At 48.5% G+C, this 20,186-nt stretch overlaps 1 protein-coding gene across 12 annotated transcripts in view; it reads left to right on the forward strand.

The window, feature by feature from the left end:
• CMTR2 (cap methyltransferase 2) overlaps positions 1-19,564 on the forward strand; it is a 31,630-nt gene extending 12,066 nt beyond the window's left edge. The window contains exons 2-8 of one of the 12 annotated variants that reach the window (XR_011099804.1): positions 2,249-2,303; positions 3,702-13,547; positions 15,213-15,738; positions 16,486-16,555; positions 17,075-18,256; positions 18,620-18,824; positions 19,084-19,564. The gene's annotated coding sequence lies outside the window, so the exon portion shown is untranslated. Of the gene's footprint in view, positions 1-2,248; positions 2,304-3,701; positions 13,548-15,212; positions 15,739-16,485; positions 16,556-16,881; positions 17,019-17,067; positions 18,257-18,619 lie in introns of those variants that run through there. The other 11 variants (XR_011099808.1, XR_011099806.1, XR_011099809.1 and 8 more) reach the window with 11 other exon arrangements.
• The last annotated feature ends 622 nt before the right edge of the window (positions 19,565-20,186 follow it).

Below are 20,186 nucleotides of genomic sequence, written 5' to 3' on the forward strand. Positions count from 1 at the left end.
TTTGTTGCTGGAGTCAGAGATTATCATCTGTACAGCTATGAGATGGATGGACGGATGCTGCCTGATGGAAATGAAAGCTCATGCTGCAGCACCCTTAGGTCGTAAGCTGTCAGGTACCCGTGCCTCAAAACGATGACCCAGTAGCCAGTCAGTAATAAAACCTCAATTAGGCTCAGGAACACGGGGACTGCGGTGGTGAAGTGCCTTAATTTAAGTCTCCGGAGAGCTAAGGTGATTAAATACTTTATAATCAGTTGACTGCCCAAGGTTGATGGCAGAGCACTCCGTAGCTGTTGAGCTGAAATGTAATGAAATCTGTCTCGGGGTCACAATTAGACTCGGCCCCAAGGCGGCCACAGATAACGATGCTCAGATGTGCAGAGGAGTGCTGTGGGACAGGGCATCTGGGACACAGGAGCAACATGAGCTGGGGCTCTCTGCAGCCACACCGGTGTAAAGGGATGCAAAACACTCTGCAAGGTGCCTGGGTGCAGGGCCCTGCATGGAACAGATGAGTAGTGCAGGATGTTTAGGACTGCTCTGCCTAGGATTGGGGTGGTTGCACGATTCCCGGCTGGTGGAGATGCTGCTGGAGGCTTGCTGGTGCTCCTGAATGCACAGCAGCCCAGCATCTTGGAGCTGGCATCGAATGAGTCTGTGCAGACTGCAGGGGACCTGCATCCAGCTGCCCCCTCGTCAGAGAAGAGCTGTAAACCCTGCAGAGCTGCCTCTGCTCCCAGGGAATGCTCAAACCACTGCCGTGAGCTTGCACTTGGTATGGGAGCACCAGGGCAGGCTGGGTGTTTAATAGCTGTCAGTACCAGAACTTTGACTATAAATCACAAAGTAATTGATTTCGGGGTGTTAATGAAATGTAGATTTACGGCGAGGTGCAGTTATGCCTAAGATGCACAGTTAATAGCACTGGCTCTGCACAAAACCTAAATTGGCTTTGTGTTTCCATTATGCAACAGGGTAGCATAAGCCCATAAATTTATATTCATATAGATTGCTTGGCTCTTAATCACGAGTCTAGCTTTATGGAAGTTTGTGCGCCTCTGTACTTAAGCACAGATTTTGGATTTGGAAACCTGGTCAGAGCTCTGGCTCTTGTCCACCTTTTGTTCCCGAACCTTCCCCATGGAGTGTGACAAAACTGGCCAAGAGGAGATAACGTTACCTGATCAAACTTTTGTGGGGTTCTGGATATGAAGAGGATTAGGACTAAGTGAAATCCTATCTGGCTCGCTCCTCAGTGGGTTACAGAGGGGACAGGGTGCTTGTTGGGTCTAGCACATGCAGTTGCCTCCCTGCTCCTCAATAACTGCTCCAACCATCCCGTTGCTCTTTGCAGTCTTGAAGTGACCTGAACTGCTTCCCAGGGGGAACGGTGACAGCAGCAGCAGTCTCGGGAGCATGAGTGGAAGTAATGAAGCAGTAATTAGCAATTAATAAAATGTGGTGAAACTTATAATTTTAATAACTGCTGCACTGGCCTAGAGGTTTGATGCTGAAATGTAGCAGTCCCTTGAAAATGTACAACTCTGAAGCTTAATTATGATAATTTCCCTTAGACACCATCTGCTCTTAGAGCCAACTTGAGTATTTATTTTTTTCCCCTGAAGTCAGCTGAGCTGTTAAGGACTCCACTTCTGTGGCTTTTCATAGCAGAGCTTAAATTGAAGCCAGGATTAGGGTATTGGGGGCTGAGGTGGCCTCTGGTTTATCATGCAGGGGCTGGGGGGTGAGGTTTTGCTAAGTAGCCTGCAGGCTCTGAGAGGTGTTGGAGTATGGAAGGAACTAGGAATGCCACGGCCAGAACTTCTTGCATGGAAAATACAAAGTCACCCTTCTGGCCTGACTAATGTTGGGTTACTGGCATCAGGCAAGCTCAGGGGCCAACAACCCCGTTCTGGGGACGAGGGACAGTCCCAAAGCAGCGGTGATGCACGGTAGCAGAGCCCCTTGCTCCTCACATCTGTTGTTTTGCTTTGCTTTACCAGTCGTGTGCTGTTTTATGCCTTGCTGAGCATGGTAAGGGCAGTTCAGGTCGGAAGCCAAATCAGATCACCGTTCCCTTATCTCTTAAAGATGAGCCCAAAGATTGGTCAGATCGTGAAAACAAACAGCCAAACAACCCCTGGCTTCCCCAACTCCCTCATGTCACCGCTGATGGCAGGACTGAGGAGCCAGTCAGCCAGGAGGGTCGGATTAGGCTGAATTCTTTTTTTTTTTTTTCCCCTCTCAGCTCGAGAAATGCCCGACGGACTTGAACAGAGCAAAACACTTTTCAAGCAGCAAAGGTGAGAAAATGGGACAGGGGAATTGGAAAGATGCAAGTGCAATTTTAGACGTCATTCAGCTCCTCTGAAGGGCTGTGTTAAGGATTCAATTTTGTCTTGTGTAAATCAGCTTTAATTAATAGAGCAGATGCACCAACAATGCATCTGGAAATGAAATGGAGGGGAAAGAAAAGAGGCAGCTGGTGCTACTAGATGTAAATATTTGCTTTTTGGGAAGTGAAGCTCTGCTGCAGAAGCTTCAGAGACTCCGTTTCAATTTGAGGAGCCTTTCTTTTGCCTGTGGAAATATGTGGAGCAGAAAAAAATCAGCTGAGCCACAATGCTTTGTTTGATCCTAGTGCATGCGATGTAAGAAGCACACATTTTCTTGGAGCAGGGCCAGCACATGCAGTCTGGGCTCCTCCTGAAATACTGAGGCCTAGCCCCGTGTTGGTGTATGGGGCTAGGCCTCAGTATTTCAGGAGGAGCCCAGACTGCATGTGCTGGCCCCGCATTAATTTCTGCAGAGCTGTCTGTACCAAGAAGCTTTCCCCTGGCCTCTGCAATACAGTCTTAATCAAGATGCTAATTATTGGCCCCCTCGAGCAGGGCAGGGTGAGGTGACGTTGACTAAATCGGGCCTTGCTGGCAAACCAAGTGGAAGAGGTGCACGCATCTGAAAGCCTCTGAGGAGGCTTGGAGGTGTGGATGTGGACTCTGAGCATGTGAAACTGAGGGTTTTAGGGGGGAAAATGGGCAAGATACAAAGCAGGGCTTTGTATGCTTGGGTGGGACCCTCCACAGGTCTGCTGTGATGTTTCTGAGTCTGCTTGAAGTGCAGAAGGGTTGTGTGCCAAATTTTTCTCACTTCATTTCAATCCCAGGCTTTTCCTCAGATCCCTGGCTGCTCATACTATGATGTGAAGAGCTTTTGTTCTTTTTTTGGTTATTGCCTATAACTGCTGAGGACTTGAAACGCAAGCCTAAAAGTGGAGAATTCTGAAGCAAATAAAGACGTAAACAAAACAAAAAAAGCAAGCGCACAAAAAAGTGGGGGAAAAAAGCAACTTCTAAACCAAGCTAAAACTGGAAAGCAGCAGAGTCCAACCTGGGACTGGCCATGCCAGAGGCAGACGAGAAGGAAGGGTTGATCCAGAGCAGGGTTTTGTGCTTCGTGCACCGGACAGGGGATGGAAAGGAGCTGCCCTAGGTAGGGAAGGCGATAGCCCAGGCACTACTAATGCTTATGGCAAGCTCTCCGAAGAGAAGACTGCATGTCTTGCTCTGCATTTCTGTTTAGAGTAGTGTGTCTGGATTCCTTGCACCCAGCCTTGTAAGCATCTATAATGTGGAGAATGCTCAAATGTATTGTACCTGCATTGTTACAGTAATGCCTCGCTATCTGTTGCTTCCTTTTAGGGCTCTGCTGCCAGTTATTTGATGCCCTGCTCTGGTTCCTGCTATCATTGTCCTCTTTTCCATCCTTCATCCTTAATTGACCTTGAGCAGCAGGCGTCTTGAAGGTGCGGGTGAGAACGTAATGAATCAGAGGAGGCAGCGGTGAAGGATTTGTCGGGTGCTCAGCCTCGCAGGTGAAGCAGCCGAGGTCTTTCAGAACAGCGATCTCTCTTCCAGGATGGATCAGGCAGAGTTGCCCGGACACCACGAAGCTTGATTTTGTGTTATAACGGGATCTTCAGCTCTAAACCTCGGGCGAGGAAGCAGTCATTTCTTGGTATCTGAAAAGCAGTCAATCTCCATTACTTCTGTCATTACCAGATGTTGAATTGGCAGCCTGCAACTCCAGTGGTCCTGCTTCTGGCTCTTCATCCTCCAGGTCATGTACGCTGTCCCTGTGTGTTTAGGCTGTGTGCATTTCTGAAGTCTGGGCACATTCCTCTCCGTCCCAGTGATTCCTATTCAGAAAAATCGAATTAATCACAGTCACGCTTTCAAGATCACATCCTCGGCAGGTGTCCTGGTTTCAGTTAGGACAGAGTTAATTTTCCTCCTAGTAGCTGGTAGGGTGCTATGGTTTGGATTAGGATGAGATTACAACAATTAAAACATCAGCATGTTATCAGCACTCTTCTTAGGAGAGCAGGTAAGGGGATATGCCTGAAACCGTTATTTGACTTTTTTTTTTTTCCAGAGCCACTGTTAGAGTTAAACGAATTAAAAATGCTTGAACAGCAACGAGTCCATGAAAATACTGCAAAGCTTTTTACTACAAATGCACTACTGCATTGCCCCAAACTGCAGAAGCTACCATGTAGAAAAGCAGTTAAAATAATTCTTTGCTATTGAGGATTTGTGGAAACTAAATGGAGGAAGAGTTCTGCTTCTGACTCTAATTCCCTCAGGACCCCCTGTAGCCAGGCTCAGTCTGTATTCCTGGGGTGCTCCTTTCTAGTCCTGGCCTTGTGACAAGAGTTGGTCCACTTGGTGTTTGTGGACCAATTAAGTAGTTTATGGCAAAAACTAGATGTCTGCATCCAAGATTGTTTTGATAATGTAGTTCCTGCTTATTCTGAGGCAGGGATGTTTCTGTTATGCTGTTATAGTTCCTGTTGCAGGGTCTTGTACCTGACTGAGTTTCCAGTGCAATCAGCTCAGGAAATCAGTGATACCCTCTACCACTTACCTGTTCGTGCACCTGAGTGGGACATCTTGCATCATAAACCTGGGATCAGTTTTAGCCACGCAGTCCTTGCACAAGGTACTATTACACTGACAGCTAGAACACCTAGTCGGCAAAAAAAAAAGAAAAAAAAAAAAAAGGCAGGACATTGATTTTTTGACCCAGGAAATCTGTTCCCAGCATGATTTGGCCACAAGCACTAGGATCCAGGTGAAGTGTAGGTCCCTGATCTGCTGTAATGAGCTGGCTGGAAAGCTGTTGTATAAAATCACACCCTTTCTTGCTAAGAAATGGGAGATCTTTGCTTATTTAAAAGCTGTCAGTTAACTTCTAGGCGCTGGAAGTACAAGTTGGGGATTGGACACCTGCTGTGCTGGCATGGTACAGACATCTAGTTCTGGACTATCAGGGCACAGCTAGCTTCAGGAAGGGTGTGGGGTAAGGAGGACTGTCTAGGCATAAAAGCAGAAATTTGGGTGGCTAAGGATCCTGAGGTCCTTTGAGTTTGGGACTCGAGCACAATGAAAATGTGTTCAGGCTCAATGGACTGAGTGAGGGGCTGTGGCAGGTAGGATGAGGTTGTGCCTAGAGAAAGAGCTCGTGGCTCCCTGTTCAGTGCAGTCTGGAGCATTTTTTATTCATTAACAGTAAATTGTACAGGAATTTGGTGTGACAAAGGGAAGTGTGAGAGCACAGGGCAGAGGGCATGAAAGACCACGCTGGCCGGTGGAAGAAGACTGACTGAAGGTTTTGTCAAGGACTGGACTTGCCAGCTTCCCACCAAGCTTTAAGATGCGGCTCTCAGCTCCGTTTAGATGGAGCTCTGCTTCAGAGCTGCACTTGAAAACCTCATGGAGAATGAGCCCGCAGGGGGGACCGTAATTGCCATGTGTTGTGGCCATAATGATACGGGGGAAAGAACAGGGGCAGCTGTAGGGAACAAATGAGATGTTATGCCTGACTCCCAGATCTCATTCTTCTGGGTGTTAGGTCTGTCCTGGAAGGCAGGAGGCGGGCTGGGAACCTGGCTCTCCTCAGCTGTGTGCGTGCCCTCTTTTCATCCCGGCACAGCAGCGAGATGCCTGTCAGAAGGCAGGAGCAAGAAGAGGGACTGGGGCCAAGCTCTCTGCTGGCAGAACCACCCTAAACTCTGCCTCTGCATCAAAGGGTAACTTCCTTCCAGTGCTGGGGGGCTGAGCAAGTGTTCCCCGTGTAAGGGAAATGACTTGTTCTGTCTCCCGCTACCCTTTAAGGGGTCAAACTGATGGATATGGGATCAATGCACAAAAGGTGAGTTGTGTGGAGTTATTTTCAAAATGTAAGTGACCTCTAAACCAGAGCAGAGAAGAAAGGTCGGGGTGGCTGAGCTTTGGATTTAGCTCCTGCTATCCTCTCCAACAGGACCATGAGCAATTGCCCATCCTACTGTACATGGCCATGAGCCGCACAGCCTGCTCTAACACCTGTCAGAGCCAGGAGCAGTGAGCCTGTCGGATCAGGTGAGTGTTCTTCTTTTTTCCAGGTTCACTGGATGGAAAACGATTGTGTCCCTTCCTCACCCTGCCATCAGCTGTGACAGTCTCCGTATCCTTTACCTCTGGGCAGCAAAATGGGATGTTTGCCTTGTTACATGCGGTTTCCTTTAGGGCAAACAAAATACCAAGTAATTTTTTTAAATGAATGTTAATTTTCATTCTGACTTCACGCAGTCTGGGCTCTCAAATCCTGACTGCTCTCCCCAGCCGTCCATCACCGACTCTCATGTTTTGATGGCTCTTGTCTCAAACAGTTGGGTAAAAAGACCTTGGTTATTTTCTTTCCTTTTTCCCCTCTGAGAAGTGTCTCATTTACTTTTTGCAGCTGTCCTGACTCTCTCCCCCTATCATTACTGTGAAGCAATGTGGCAATTACGGAGCTGGCCACCCCCGGGAGGAGGTGTGCTCCACTGGCTTTCAAAGAGTTTGCAGCACTGTACTTTGTGCTCAGCTCCAAAGCTCTTCTGTTCTCCCTGTGAAATGGGATTTCATGCTCCGCCGTTCCGAGTACGGTAGCATCTGTACAGATACAAAATGTCTGGATCATGGATTGGTTTCAGGAAGCTCCGATTCTTCATTTCCTTTGCAATTTATATTGCCCCACGCTTCCCCTTCCCTCTTCATTCCCCTCAGAGGACAGCTGTGGTCTTAACCGAGCATCTCAGGTGGTGTGAAAGCATCGATGGCTTTGGTGTTGAAGTACCACGTGAGGAAACAGATATTAGGCAGTGCCAGAGGGGGATGCCCCTCCAGAAGGGATGGAGACGCTCAGGTCTCGTTGCTGTCAGCCCATGGCAATGTCCTGGCTTGGTGGAACCATTTCACAGCCGCCTGTCCTCCCCTGGCTCTGCTGGGTGCCCTGGCCCGAATCTGGAGCTGTTTGGTTCCTGCAGGCCAGCTGGCTGTTGTGGAAATCGAGGTGGTCAGGCAGCAGGGGCTGGGCTAATGAGAAAGGAAGGCTTTGGGGTCCAGCACTGACCCTGCTGAAGCCACTTACATCAGTAATTCAGACCCCAGTCCTATTGCTAGGGCTCAGCCAGACCTGGTGGTTTTTATTGAAGACAAATGGGGTATTTGGTAGCCGATGCCTAAACCTGTGGGCAACCTCAGTGCCGTTTCTTTGGTAGCTTGTGGGAAGTATTTGGGGGTTTGTGTAAGGTGGTATAAAGCGATCCCACGCAGCTGGAGGCCAGAGGGAAGGGTATTTTAGGGCTCTGAAGATCTCTGCTCCAGTGACAGCTGTCTTGCTGCTGCCGTGGTCAGGTTTGTTTCTTCACTTGTTTTGGAACCACTGAACAACAAAATCTCCTTCCGTTCCCTTTGCTCTGAGGTGGGAGAATGAAGTCTTAAGCCCTAGTAGAATTAACGAGCGTTTTGTCAGTCTCTTTCCCTGAGGTGGGCTGGGTGCAGGCCCCAGAAGCACAGGGTTTGGAGCACGGACTGGATGAGTTGGGAGGATTTCTGCCATCAGGGCCAGGCTGCAAAGGCAGCAGCAGGTAGGGGAGGGAGATGCTGGTCCTTGTGGCGGGCTGACCTCTCTTTTTGAGGGCCAGCTGCTAACAAGCTGCTTTCTGCTGGCAGGGCTGAGGGCCCATCAGTCTCCTTCCTCAGAGGTGAGCCCATAGGAGTCCCTTGCTACTGCATAGCTTTGTTAGAGCCTGACAGCACTTGACGTTTCCCAGACAATGCTTAAATCTGCCAATTGGCAGTACTTAACGCTCTCCTTCTGGCCTTCCAGCAGCGGTGCCTCTAAACTTTTGTTTTCCCTTCAAGGAACGGTTAGCAAAAGCTTCTGCATTTTGTCACTCGCCAAATGCCACCAGTGAAGCTCGGCTCTTGTTGCTTTGGGCATTTACAGTTGCGTTTAATTAGGACATGTGTTTGTCTGGCCAGGGGCTGATGGACAGCTCGAGTGACAAAGACCAGGAGAAAAATAGAGGCTTTACTGTGTAGCTATTTGAAGGAATATTTCTTTAGTCCAATTGTCTTTGGACGTGTCCTTCGGGAGGGGAATACCAGGCCTCAGAATTGAGCTTTCTTGACCAGCTTTTTAAGATCTGAGCTCTTAAGGGTTAAAATACATTTGTCCATAGGAATCAATATATGGGGACGTAGTAGTGCTCTAGGTTGAACAGACGAAGGAGTTGGCCTGCATTTAGTGAACTCCCTGGCTGTGAATACCTCAGCCAGCCCCGCGCCTCACCTGGAGACACCTGAGGCATGTTTGGTATTCACCACAGAGACTTCAGGCTGGGACAGAGTTATTGCTTTACCCACCAGAAGGCAGGAGGCACTCTCAAGTAGCTTCTCTTGATGGAGACCTGAGACCTCTGCCTTTCAGTCCTGGACTTCAGACAGTGGCTTTCACAGATCCCATCCCTTATCTCAGGAGGGTTCAGCTTTGCTTTGCCAAGGCTTGGTGGCTGAAGACATCCTCAACTGTAGATCCGTAGGAGACATACCCCTCTAGCAAGCCATATTCTATCAAGATACCTATCAAGACACAGGGCAGCCTTAACAGTTAGACCCCTGGCTGTACGAACAGGCAGGCAGCAGCTCTGGCTTTGCTTTGGCTGGGCAGTGGATGCCTGCAAGCAACCAAGAATCTTCTGAGTGGCTGAGCTGAGATCTCCAGGTTCCTAATCAGAGCAAAGGCTGTCCCTGCCAAATCAGAGTTGGGCTCCTGATTGCATCCTGATAGAAAAGATTACTCATTCAGTGGAAAACAGAGCTACTATTTTATTGAGGGTTTCGGCATATGTTAGCTGAGTAAATCTTGGCACCCAGTCTGTGCTGTGGCTCTGCTTCTCGGAGCCCGTGAGCTGGCCTGACTCAGGAATGTTACTTGCTTTCTGCTTTTTCCTCCTCTGTGTGGCTTGGGCACTACAGGAACCCTTTCCCTTCTTTCCATTTCAGCAGCCCATTGACCATATGCTCCATCGGGTTGTCTGGTACTCTGGCCTCTGTGTCTTGGCTGAAACCCTCTGCTTTCTACCAGCAACTGTCTTTCTGGATGCGGATCCATGCCTTGCTGTGTTTGTGTGCAGCTGATAGACCAGGAGATGATGGTGCAGAAGCCAGTGCTGTTGTTAACCCCCTGCTGCCACTGCGAGGAGCTCTGGGTGGTTTCAAAAGGGCATACTTCTTGAGACCAGAACTTAAAATTCCTACAACGTAGGTAACCGTGACTGAGACTTGTGTTTGTCCTTTAGGTGCTATTGCCCTGAGGATCACATTTATTTCTTCCAGGAAAGAGAAAAAGGAGGAAACTCAACATACCAAAAAACAAGTCTAACTTTCCTTCCTGACTTTGTTACAAGAGCCAGTTCGGGTTGAATCACTGACATGCTGAGCCTTCCTCCTCTCACCGGGAGAAGTCTGGAAATCTGTATCTTCATATTTCTTACTAAAAATGTCCTAGCACAGACGTTCACACTTCACTATAACATATCTACTAGGAGCAGTTACAAGCCTGCACCAATTTATTGCAGTCAACCATGCTTAAAGCGAGTGGTGCCTATTCACCTTGCAGTAGTGACAAGGCTGAATTGAGGATGCTTTGAAAAATTCTTGCTATCAGGGCTTAGATTTTTGATATCATTCTTGCTCCCCGTGTACAGTACTTGCCACAGGGATATCTGGACCAGCAGCATCTGCCTCCCCACACCAGGGAGCACAGAGCCACTGGTGTGGACAGTGGTATCTGTTCTGTACCTGGAGTGAGAATCAGCCTTTGTTCCAGACCCAGCCTCCCAAAAAGCTGCTTCCCTGTTTCCGTGGGGTTACTGGTCCATTGCACATTCTCTGGCGCTCATATGCACAAGGCAGATAACCTCAGTGCCTTTCAGCTGTACACAGGCCTCCCTCTTTGGTAGGAAGCAGCTGGCGTTTTTATCTCGGCTGATGGTTCAACAGATGGCTGCTTCACAACAAAAAGCAACCCAAACAGGAGACTTTCTTCTCTCCAGTCACCCAAGGACTTTGAAGGTGTGTGCTGAGGTCAGCTCCCAGAGCAAGGGCTGCGGGATCACAGTGCAGAACATCTCTTGTCACAGCCGATGACAAACTTGTGTCTGGAAACTTTGAAGGCAAATATGGGCTTATGGGGCCTGGAAGGTGGGGAATCTCCAGGCTGGGAGATATTAAACACTGCTGGATGTGCAATCTGATTTATCTTTGAACATTGGCCCTCTTGTGAGCAGGGGATTGCACCAGAGACACCCAAAAGTCCCTTCCTCCTAATTTTTTCCATGGTTTTACCTGATCCAACTGATGATCAGGTGTGCTCTGCTTTGTGAGGAGCGAGGGAAAGGAAGAGAAACGAGCGTTACAGAACATCTGGAAGTGCAGTGGTGTTCTTGTCTGCTGTAGGATCTGCTTTGGGAGCAGCTGCCAGCTGCCTCTTCTCTTCGAGATGAATTCGTTTTACTGGAAAGACGGCTGCTGCTGCTCTGAAGTGGCCAGATGGACCCGTACTGAAGACTTGGGGGAATTTGGGAAGGCAGGGAGCCCACACTGGCAGCAGCCCCTGCCCTGCTGGGGTGCTGAGCAGGGCTTTGGGAGGGGTGTGCTGGGGGTCAGTTCCTTGTGTTGCTTCTTCCGAAGAGCAGCTGTTTCAGGCTTACCTGAATTATCACCGTCATGAACAGAGCTTCCTTTGGGAATACATCCTCAGAGATAGCACTTGATATCTGACCCTTGTTTGCATTTCATGCCAGGTGTCTGAAATTTTGCCGTGGGCTCAAACGGACGGTTAAATCCAGGAGGAGAAGTGCGGGATTAGTTCCCAGGGAGACAGGATGTGTGCGAGTGTTTTATTCTCTCATAGCTTTTGCCGAAAACAAACAAGCTTTGTTGTGAGCCAGGAATAGCAGGACTAATGACGGGCACCTCTACAGGGTGATGTGCCTTCAGAGCTCTCTGCAAATGCCTGCCCATTTGTCTGCTCGTCGGGAGGGAGAGGGATGCTGCCTTCCCGACTGATTGCCTGTCCCTGACTGCCTTTCAGCTCGCTTTGCTAGCGAGACAGGAGAAAAAGGGCAGCCCTTCTGTGGCTTGTGAAGAGATGCAGCCCAGCAAGCTGGAAAGCCTGGAGGGGCTGCTCCAGGGCCCTCCCTTGGGTTCAGGATTGGGGAAGGACAAAACAAAACCAAAACAAAACACTTCCAAACAGACTTGGGAGTGTTTGTCTCCTAGTCATAGAACTAAAGCTAAGCCACCCATCTGTGCTCAGCCCGACAAGTTGTGGCTGTGAGATCTTAGCATCCAGCTCTCAATTCAGAAAGGGGGAGCAGCAGCTGGGCAGGGTTAAAAGAAGGCACCTGCCTTGGGGCTGTGCTAAAGGAAAACCGTAGACCTTTATTTCTCACTAAGTTCAGCCGATGGATGCTTCGAGAAAGTCTTGGTGCTTGGTATAATTTTAATTTGCCCTGTTCTGTTTTTTTTTTTTTTTTTTTGTTTTTTGTTTTTTGTTTTTTTTTCTTTTTTCTTTTTTTCTTTTTTTTTTTTTTCTTTTTTTGAGGTGAAGGGTGCTGCTTTGGGCTGAAGACACCAGCTGGGCACTCGGAGCCCTTCCTTCGCCCTTTTCTGCAAGGTCTGTGGGTCGGTGATGGGGGCAGGCAGCTGCCCCTGCTTGCAGACGTGCTGGGCATCTCACCCCACAGCAGAGGTGGAGTGTGACACCTTGTGTCCTCTGCAGGACAGGAACCTGCTCATGGGCAATTAATGCTGATACCTAAAACATGGACCTTAATTTTCCTGCACGTTATGATGGGCATCTCAGTTCTGTCTAAAAAGCTGATTTTTTTTTTTTCCTCTAAGGACTGCAGCAAGCACATGTTTTAATGCGCTGATATAGCCAGCAGGCTTGAAGGATACGGGTGAGATAAGGTGTCCCATACTTTGGGCTCCAATCCAGTCAGCCTGGTGAAAGGCCTTTTGTACGAAGAAAGCTTATTCTCTTTGTTACCGAAGACACTGAGCTGCTCAGGCCTTACAAAAGGAGAAGCTAGATGAGCACTGCGGCATTCACAGAAATGTGGATGAGCTGTTTGTGAGCCCTTTGCCTTTTCTTAAATAACTAACTACTGCAGGACTTGGCTTACAGGGAAAAATCGAGTCCCAGGGAGATCAGTCAGGTTGCCGGGTCCCTGTAATGAGATCAGTGCAAGTCTCTGACACCCGCTGTCATCCTTGGTCTGTCTTTGGTCATGCTGCTTTTGGCATAGGAGGGATTTTTTTTTTTTTTTTTCTATTTGCAGGAAAGAGGAAAAGGTTGTAGATTGGGTATGGAAGTGGATATTTTTCCCTGCTGTGGGAGTTAGGGATGAAGTCCTTGGGTTGGTGTGGTGGAAGTGAAGGCCCCTGGGTGAGGAGGAGTTGTGTGGGCTGCTTGTTTTGGCTTCTCCCTGCTACGGGGGAATGATTGTGATTAATTGTAATTAAACTAATTGTTGTTAAGCCCATCTTAGGGATGTTTAACACTGATCTGGTAGAACCTGCTAACAGGTTCCTTTTTTCACCTCTGTCCTAGGTGAGTGGTGGCATTTTTAAGTGTGACTCAAGATGCCCAGAAACGCCAAATTTCCAAGCCACGTACAACTTGGGAAGGCTTCAGCTCACCCCTTCTCGCAGGGACAGGAGCAATCCTGGCCGTACAGTCCTCGTGCATCTGTCCTGATGAATTTCCTCCTGACAAGAGGATCTCTTGTTTACCAAGGCTTAATTTGCTGCTGCTGTTTATTGCCCACCTGAAGTCCTCCTGCTGGCCTTGTTGTCCTTCCAAGAGCAGCCAGTCATTCTCCCACTGCAGCGGGAAGAGGGATGGGGTCAGTGCTTGATGGCTGACAGCTCCTTTTTATGTTCCCATCTGTTCCCTCTTTTCCCTCGTAATGAGATCAGGTGCCGGAGTGCACTGAGAGGACTTCTCAATGTGAGAGGAAGTCACAAATGGGGCACTTAGGTCCTTGCTTTCATCTTTGGCGGTGAGAGGCTGCTCAAATCAAACCTGCGTCCTCTTGAGCTGCTCCTAGAACAGACCCAGTAACGGGAAACCGAAGCTGTGTGGTGGGGCTGCCAGCTCTGCGTCAGGTGAGGCCTGCAGTGCTGAGCCTTGCCTTGCAGAGCTGCAAACCTGGCTTTGACTATTTTGCCAATTTTTTCACTTCTATTTTTTTTCATGGCTACTGTCTTGTCATCTATAACCCTGTCAGCTTTAAATAGTGTTATCTGTGGCTTGGCAGCTTCATTCTTTCAGGCCTTTGGTGCCCCCTGGGCAGACCCCTCCAGCTTTCTGACCAGCCTTTAGTGCCATGGCAGGCTCCAACCTGCTTTGTGTTGAGGTTTTCCCCTCTGCTTTTGGGGCCGTATGTTTATTACAAAGCTGTCCTTTTATAGGTGGGAAGGTTTCTCTCAAGGACAACCTGCAGCAGGTGTTGGGGGCTGCTTTGGTTGCTGGCTGTGTCTTTATGGCTGTTGTGAAGGATGGAAGGGATTTGAAGGAGAACCTAAGGAGCCTGTTAAACAACTCAGCTGGATCAGTCCGTGGAGAATAGAAAGTTTGCCCTCCACTCCTGCTGCCAAAATGTGATGTGCTGGGAGTCAGTGTGGGGGACATTGCTCACATAAAAGCCATAGAGTCCGATAATACCCCCACATATCCACTTTTTAGGGATGTACTAGATGCCCAAACAGTGCTTTGGATCCAGCCCAGGACAGCCTCCCTGTAGCTGCTCTTTACCAAAAGCTTGCAGCTTTTTTGGCTAAAGGCATCCAGATACAAATCCAGTCAAATATTTGAGCAAAAGACCCTCCAGTGTCCCTTTTTAGGCAAAAGAGCAACCGCTTTGGGGTTTTGCTTGAGTTCAAACTCTGCTCCTGTGGCAGTCTGAAGGTGGCTAACGTATCCAGCCTGCGAAGGCAACTGCCTGGAGCAAATGAAGCCACGCTTAGCTTTTTGTTTGTTTTCCTCAGTGCTTGCTTTGCTTTGTAACAAAAAGTCCTTTCCTTTGTAAGGACATCGAGGTGCTTGAGCGGGTCCAAAGAAGGGCGACGAAGCTGGTGAGGGGCCTGGAGAGCAAGTCCTACGAGGAGCGGCTGAAGGAGCTGGGCTTGTTCAGCCTAGAGAAGAGGAGGCTCAGGGGTGACCTTATTGCTCTGTATAAGTACATTAAAGGAGGCTGTAGCGAGGTGGGGGTTGGCCTGTTCTCCCATGTGCCTGGTGACAGGACGAGGGGGAATGGGCTAAAGTTACGCCAGGGGAGTTTTAGGTTAGATGTTAGGAAGAATTTCTTTACTGAAAGGGTTGTGAGGCATTGGAACGGGCTGCCCAGGGAGGTGGTGGAGTCACCATCCCTGGAAGTCTTCAAAAGACGTTTAGATGTAGAGCTTAGGGATATGGTTTAGTGGGGACTGTTAGTTTTAGGTCAGAGGTTGGACTCGATGATCTTGAGGTCTCTTCCAACCTAGAAAATTCTGTGATTCTGTGATTCTGTAACTTGGCAGCAGAGCTGGCCGCTCGTGGCCGACGCGGTGCTTGCAACCAGCTCTTTCCTTCAGCGCTTCACAAGTGATTAATAAAACAGGCTGCTCCTTGCACATCGCTGCTTCTGAGCTCCTCGTGGTGCTTCGTAGCTGCTGTAACGCTGCCAGGTGCTCCTGTGGGCTCAGGCTGGAACGTGTCGCAGGCTGGGTTTGTCCTTTCTCTGTGTCCTGCTTACAACCGTATATTTTTCATCTTTCTCTCCCTTGCTTCAGGTAACAGAACCAGATGTCGGTGTTTGAAAATGCCCTGCAGGAGAGGAACTGGACCTGTGGATGGTGTGCTTGCTGAGAGCCGAGGAGACCTATTGCATGGACTCTGTGTTGGTCCTAACACAAATGAAGCTGCCAAGTGATGCTGGAAACCACAAACTGCTGTAGACCAGGATAGGCAAGTGAGTTTTTTTTTTCCTCAGCCTGAAGGAGCTGCAGGGAGGAAGGACTGCCTCTGGCATTGAGCTGTGAGCCCTGGAGCTGACCCTAGCAGCATCCTGCTGGGCCATGGGTGCTCAGGTATTACCATGTGGGATGCCAAGCAGTACTCGAGCTCCTGGAGGCCAGTTTCCCTGTGGAGTTGCTGCCTGGTCTGGCCAAATCTCCTCCTGCCCCATTCCTGAGCTGAGACTGACCCCTGCTCTGCCCCGGTAGCCACGAAAGACCATGAAATGAAAACTACAGTGTGGTGTGCAGCATATTTGCCCTGTGTATTTCGAGGATTTCGGGTGGTCTTTGCCTCACAGAGGTGACATGGGGCCAGGACAGCTGGGATTAAGGCATTCCTGGGGTTGTCACTATTATTGGACAGCCCTGTAATGGTGTAGGTGATAGCTCCCTGGACACCTGTCCCCTTTCTTTAGACTGAGATGTTATGTGAGTGCTTGGAGTCAAGCCTCCATCCAAAACCTGCCTATCATCCTGTAGCCTTGTCTCCTGAGAATGACAGCCTCAGTTATTGCCTTGCTACCCTCCATATCAGAGATTCCCCTTGAACTGTGATCAGCTTCTCGAGGCTTATATATTTTCTTGTGCATTTACCCACTACGACAGCTGGCTGGATTAAGTGGTTCCATAGCATTAAGGGAAGAAAAAGAAACAAAACACCTAGGAGGCATTACATTTGTGGGGGACACGGTCTTTGCTCTCTTCTAAAGAGCAGTGGAGAGAAACAATTTACTTTTTTTTCCAATTTGATGGCTGCACAGATAATGTCAGGATCTCCAAAATGTATGGATTTGACATATTGTCATGTTGTCTTGGAGAAGAGAGCTCAGGTTTTGGAACTGGGACTGAAAGTAAGCAAAAAGTAAGGAAACAATAGATTCCCGTGATGGGAATAAAACAGGAGAAAAGCAAACCCAGGGCTGTGCATTGAGGTCTGTGCTACCAAGAAAATCAATGTTCTCTCGTACAACGTGGGATTGAACTGCTCAGAGGAAGGCAGGGGGAATGTGGCTAAAAGGAGTCAAGTTTTATTCTCCTTTTTTCTCAGAGGGGAAAAGAAATATGAATCCTGCTTGAACTGAAGAGGATTATTTGGGACGTCACGAAGTTGCAGTTGGGTAAGTGACCTCAGTGCTGTTATTCAGTAGGAAACACTTTGATGGCATCTAACATTGTTGTAGATGCTGCGGGGTTGATGGGGTTAGCACAGTAATGATGCCAGGAGAGGTACACTTCTGAGTGCCTGGTTCAAACCCACCTGGGGGCCCTGTTTTTGGTGTTCACACGGCAGGCAGTGCTGGTGTCATCGGGCCTCTCAGCTCAGAGCCTGTGGCAGGGCTTCTGGGAGGGGCTGATGGCACTCTGCATCCTCCTAACACTGCAGCGAGGGAGAAGTTAATAATGCATTGTGCCTGCCCTGCTGTGTGCTTGTTTGTTTCTGCAGGAGGATAAGGGCGATGTAAACAGCATTTCCCAGGGGCCAAGGGAAGGATTTTCAGCCCTGTTCAGCAGCTGCCTGCACGGACCGAGTTATCTGCACCTCTAGGGGCAGTGATGTGAACCCTGTACTTCATCTGAGCTCATGGTCCTGAGCATCTGTGGATAAATTTCCCTTTCTGGTCTCTTTGAGAATGCAGGTCTCCTGTTATGGCTGCTTCATTTGGTGATGAGCTTGCAAGCCTCTTCTGGAACTGATAAGCCGTGTCCTGAGAAAGAATCCTGGAAAAGACTTGTGTGCTTCAGTCCTGATGTGGGTGTGCTGGTCAGTCCTGCTGCTAGGTATGATGCTTTCCTGGTCATGATGCTCCAACAAAGCAAGGAGAGCTTGTTTGACAAGCACATCTCCACCATCCCTGGCCTGCACTTACTCCTGAGGCACTTGCTCCTCTTGCAGGAGCCCACCCAGATCCTTCCAGTCTCGATTCACCACCACCAAGGCTCTCCTGTGAGCCAGCTCTGGTAGCAGGGAGAGGTTTTACATCTTGTGGGTGCAGAGTGTGTGTACGAGCAAAGTGTGTACCCCCCCCAAATATTGATTTGATGTCCATTTCTGGTTAAAAAAGGCAGCTTGGAGGGTTGTCCGCTGTCTGTAGAACCACAGTTATGGTGAAGAAGCTACAGGAGAAGCTGGCTGTGGCTTTCCTCTGCTCAGCTGCCACCAACGGAGGACAGCCTGGCTGATGGTGTGCACCTGCAGTGACACTTCCCTGCTGTCCACTGTGCTGTCTATTGAGAATGTGATGTATTCATTTCCCTCCAAGTCCCTGCCAGCTAGAAAAAGTAATAATCTGCAGTGTTTACCTTCCCTGTTCTCAGAAATTAAGCAGCTTTGGCAGAACGTATGTGTTTTGCAAAATGTTGGAGCCCCCCAAGGGTTTTGTGTGCAGAAGCTGAGAAAATTGAATAAAACAGTGCTTTGCACAGGGAGCATGCAGTCCTTTGGCTCCATCACCAGGGTCTCTGCAGCTCTCCTCTCAGTGCATTGGCTTTCACCTGCTTCCTGTGAGGGCTTTGAGTGATTAAGGTCTTGACAAAGGGAGTTGACCCCTCTTTGGGCTGGCTGCAGGGTTACCTAGCCCAGAGAGGTGCCTGAGCCAGGAGCAGGGCTGAGCCCCCTGGGTGCTGTGTTTCTCCAACCTGGTGCACCCCTACAAAGTGGGGACCTCTTAAATGCTGTAATCTGGAATTTCCCCAGGGATAAACCACGTCCTCGTGTGTCCTTGCATTGTTGCCCTACAGTAGATGGGTTTGGATATGTTCAGCCTGGTGTCTGAGGTCCAGTCTTGGCAGTAGCAGATGGAGTTTTATTTGGAACTGAGGTAAGTTATGTTGTGGAAATGCTCGTCTGCTGCTCTTCATCCAGCAGGCTGGCTGGTGCACAGCTGGGTGAGTCTCTGCACATCTCTGCCTTGGTACCACGGTGGTTCTGCTCCTGCTGTGGCTGCCTGCAGCCCTGAGAAGGTAGAATCTGGATGTGGGAAGAGGAGCCACGGAGAGGAAGGCTTTAGGGTTGAAGTCAGCACACAAGAAACTCTTACTGTGTTTTATCCCTACCCAGCATGTTTGAGCTCCCCTATCCCAGGCTTCTCCTGTGCTGTTAATTCTGGTTTATTTTGAGAAGAACTTGTCTAGAAAGAAAAAAAAAACTTAAACTTTTTTTTTTTTTTTTGTGAAATTATCAGGCATCCTTACTGTGGTGTCCACTGGGTAAAGTGGGTGTAAGCAAACTGACCTGCACCCACTGCTCTCTGGCTGATGGAAGGAAAACACCTACAGGTCACATCTGGGCACTGACCTCAGAGCCCTGCCGTTCCCTCTGCCTGTTAATGACTTGCTCATCTCCGTAGCAGCGCAGGGAACATAAAGGAAAGAGAAGTCAGCACATAGGTAATGCAGCTCTTGGGTCAAAGCACAGTGGGAGGATGAGCTCAGGTCGTTCCCCTGCTGAAGGCAGTACTGGGACAGGGTGCCTGCCTGGCCAGAGGGTGATTTGATGCCCTATGTACCAGGGGCGACTTATTGCAAGGATTTGAATCTCTTTTGCTTGATACTTTGAAGAGACTTTAAGGAATGTCTGATTCTCAATGGGCATATATATGTTCCATAATTATGTACCTCTTCCTGTGACAGTAGCTTTGTTTTCCAGAATGATAGGTTAACTCTGCAACTGCTCCTGACTGTGATGAGAAAGTCCTGATATAAGGTAGCTGCTGAAGACTGATAGGAGAAAATATCTGCTAGCCCGGGAACTTGTCTTGGGGACCAAAGGAGCATCCTTGAGGGGTGCAGGTGGCATCCTTCAAGTTGTAGTTGGGCACCTGAGAACCAAAGATGTCCTCAAGATACCAATGTTAAAGAACAAAACAAACATTTTTGTTCGAAGAAAAATAATGAAAACTAGAACCACCATCACCTATTGACTGTCTCAGGAGGCTGGCTGAAGTTAATAGCACCTATTGGTTACCTATAGAAGTTGGTGTCCTATGCCCACTTAGGTCTCTGATATAAAATTGTCTGATTTTTACCCCAAGTGGAGATTCTCAGAGAAACTTCCCATGGTGTTTGTGCTCCTCTTGTTTTTGTTTTCCTCCTCAATCAGGCTGCAGCTTTGCTGGAACATTGGGTTAACTCTTTGGTCCTCTTCCTGGGGTGGTGGTTCTCTTGGGGATCAGTTTTAGACCCCTTTTAGGTTGATATGACCTAGACGCCCCTTATGGCATTGCTTTGAAGCATCTAGTGCTGGTGGTTTTATGATTGTGTACGTACATAATCTGTCATAAGCATAGTATTGGTAAGTATAACCTGTTATAAGCATAGTCCTGTTGAGTATAGGCTCTTGTAAATATATTTGCTTTTATGGTATTAATTGAGTAATCCATAAGTATTAATTCATAAGTAGTTTAACTTATAAGTATTACTGATTTACTTACTAATTCATAAGTATTTTTCATTCCCATAGTATTATTGATAAACTGGTATTGTAAGTTCAAACCTGTATTTGTTGCTATATTACTGATTTTTTCCTACCTCTAATTGCCTTTATTTCTAACTGCTGCTACTATTAATTAGTGTTATTCTCTTAATAGCTACCGTGTATATTTGCCTTATAATCACAGTATACTTGCTAATGGTGATTTGTGATCTGTAATAAAAACCAGCCTTCAGAAATAAAGCCTATGTGCCTTGTGTTAAGGAATCCTGCGAGCTCCCTGCTGTGATCCCTGCACACCTGTGGGCTGGGAAATCCCC

This window comes from Anas acuta, chromosome 10 (assembly GCF_963932015.1).
Source record: "Anas acuta chromosome 10, bAnaAcu1.1, whole genome shotgun sequence".
NCBI classification, from domain to species: domain Eukaryota; kingdom Metazoa; phylum Chordata; class Aves; order Anseriformes; family Anatidae; genus Anas; species Anas acuta.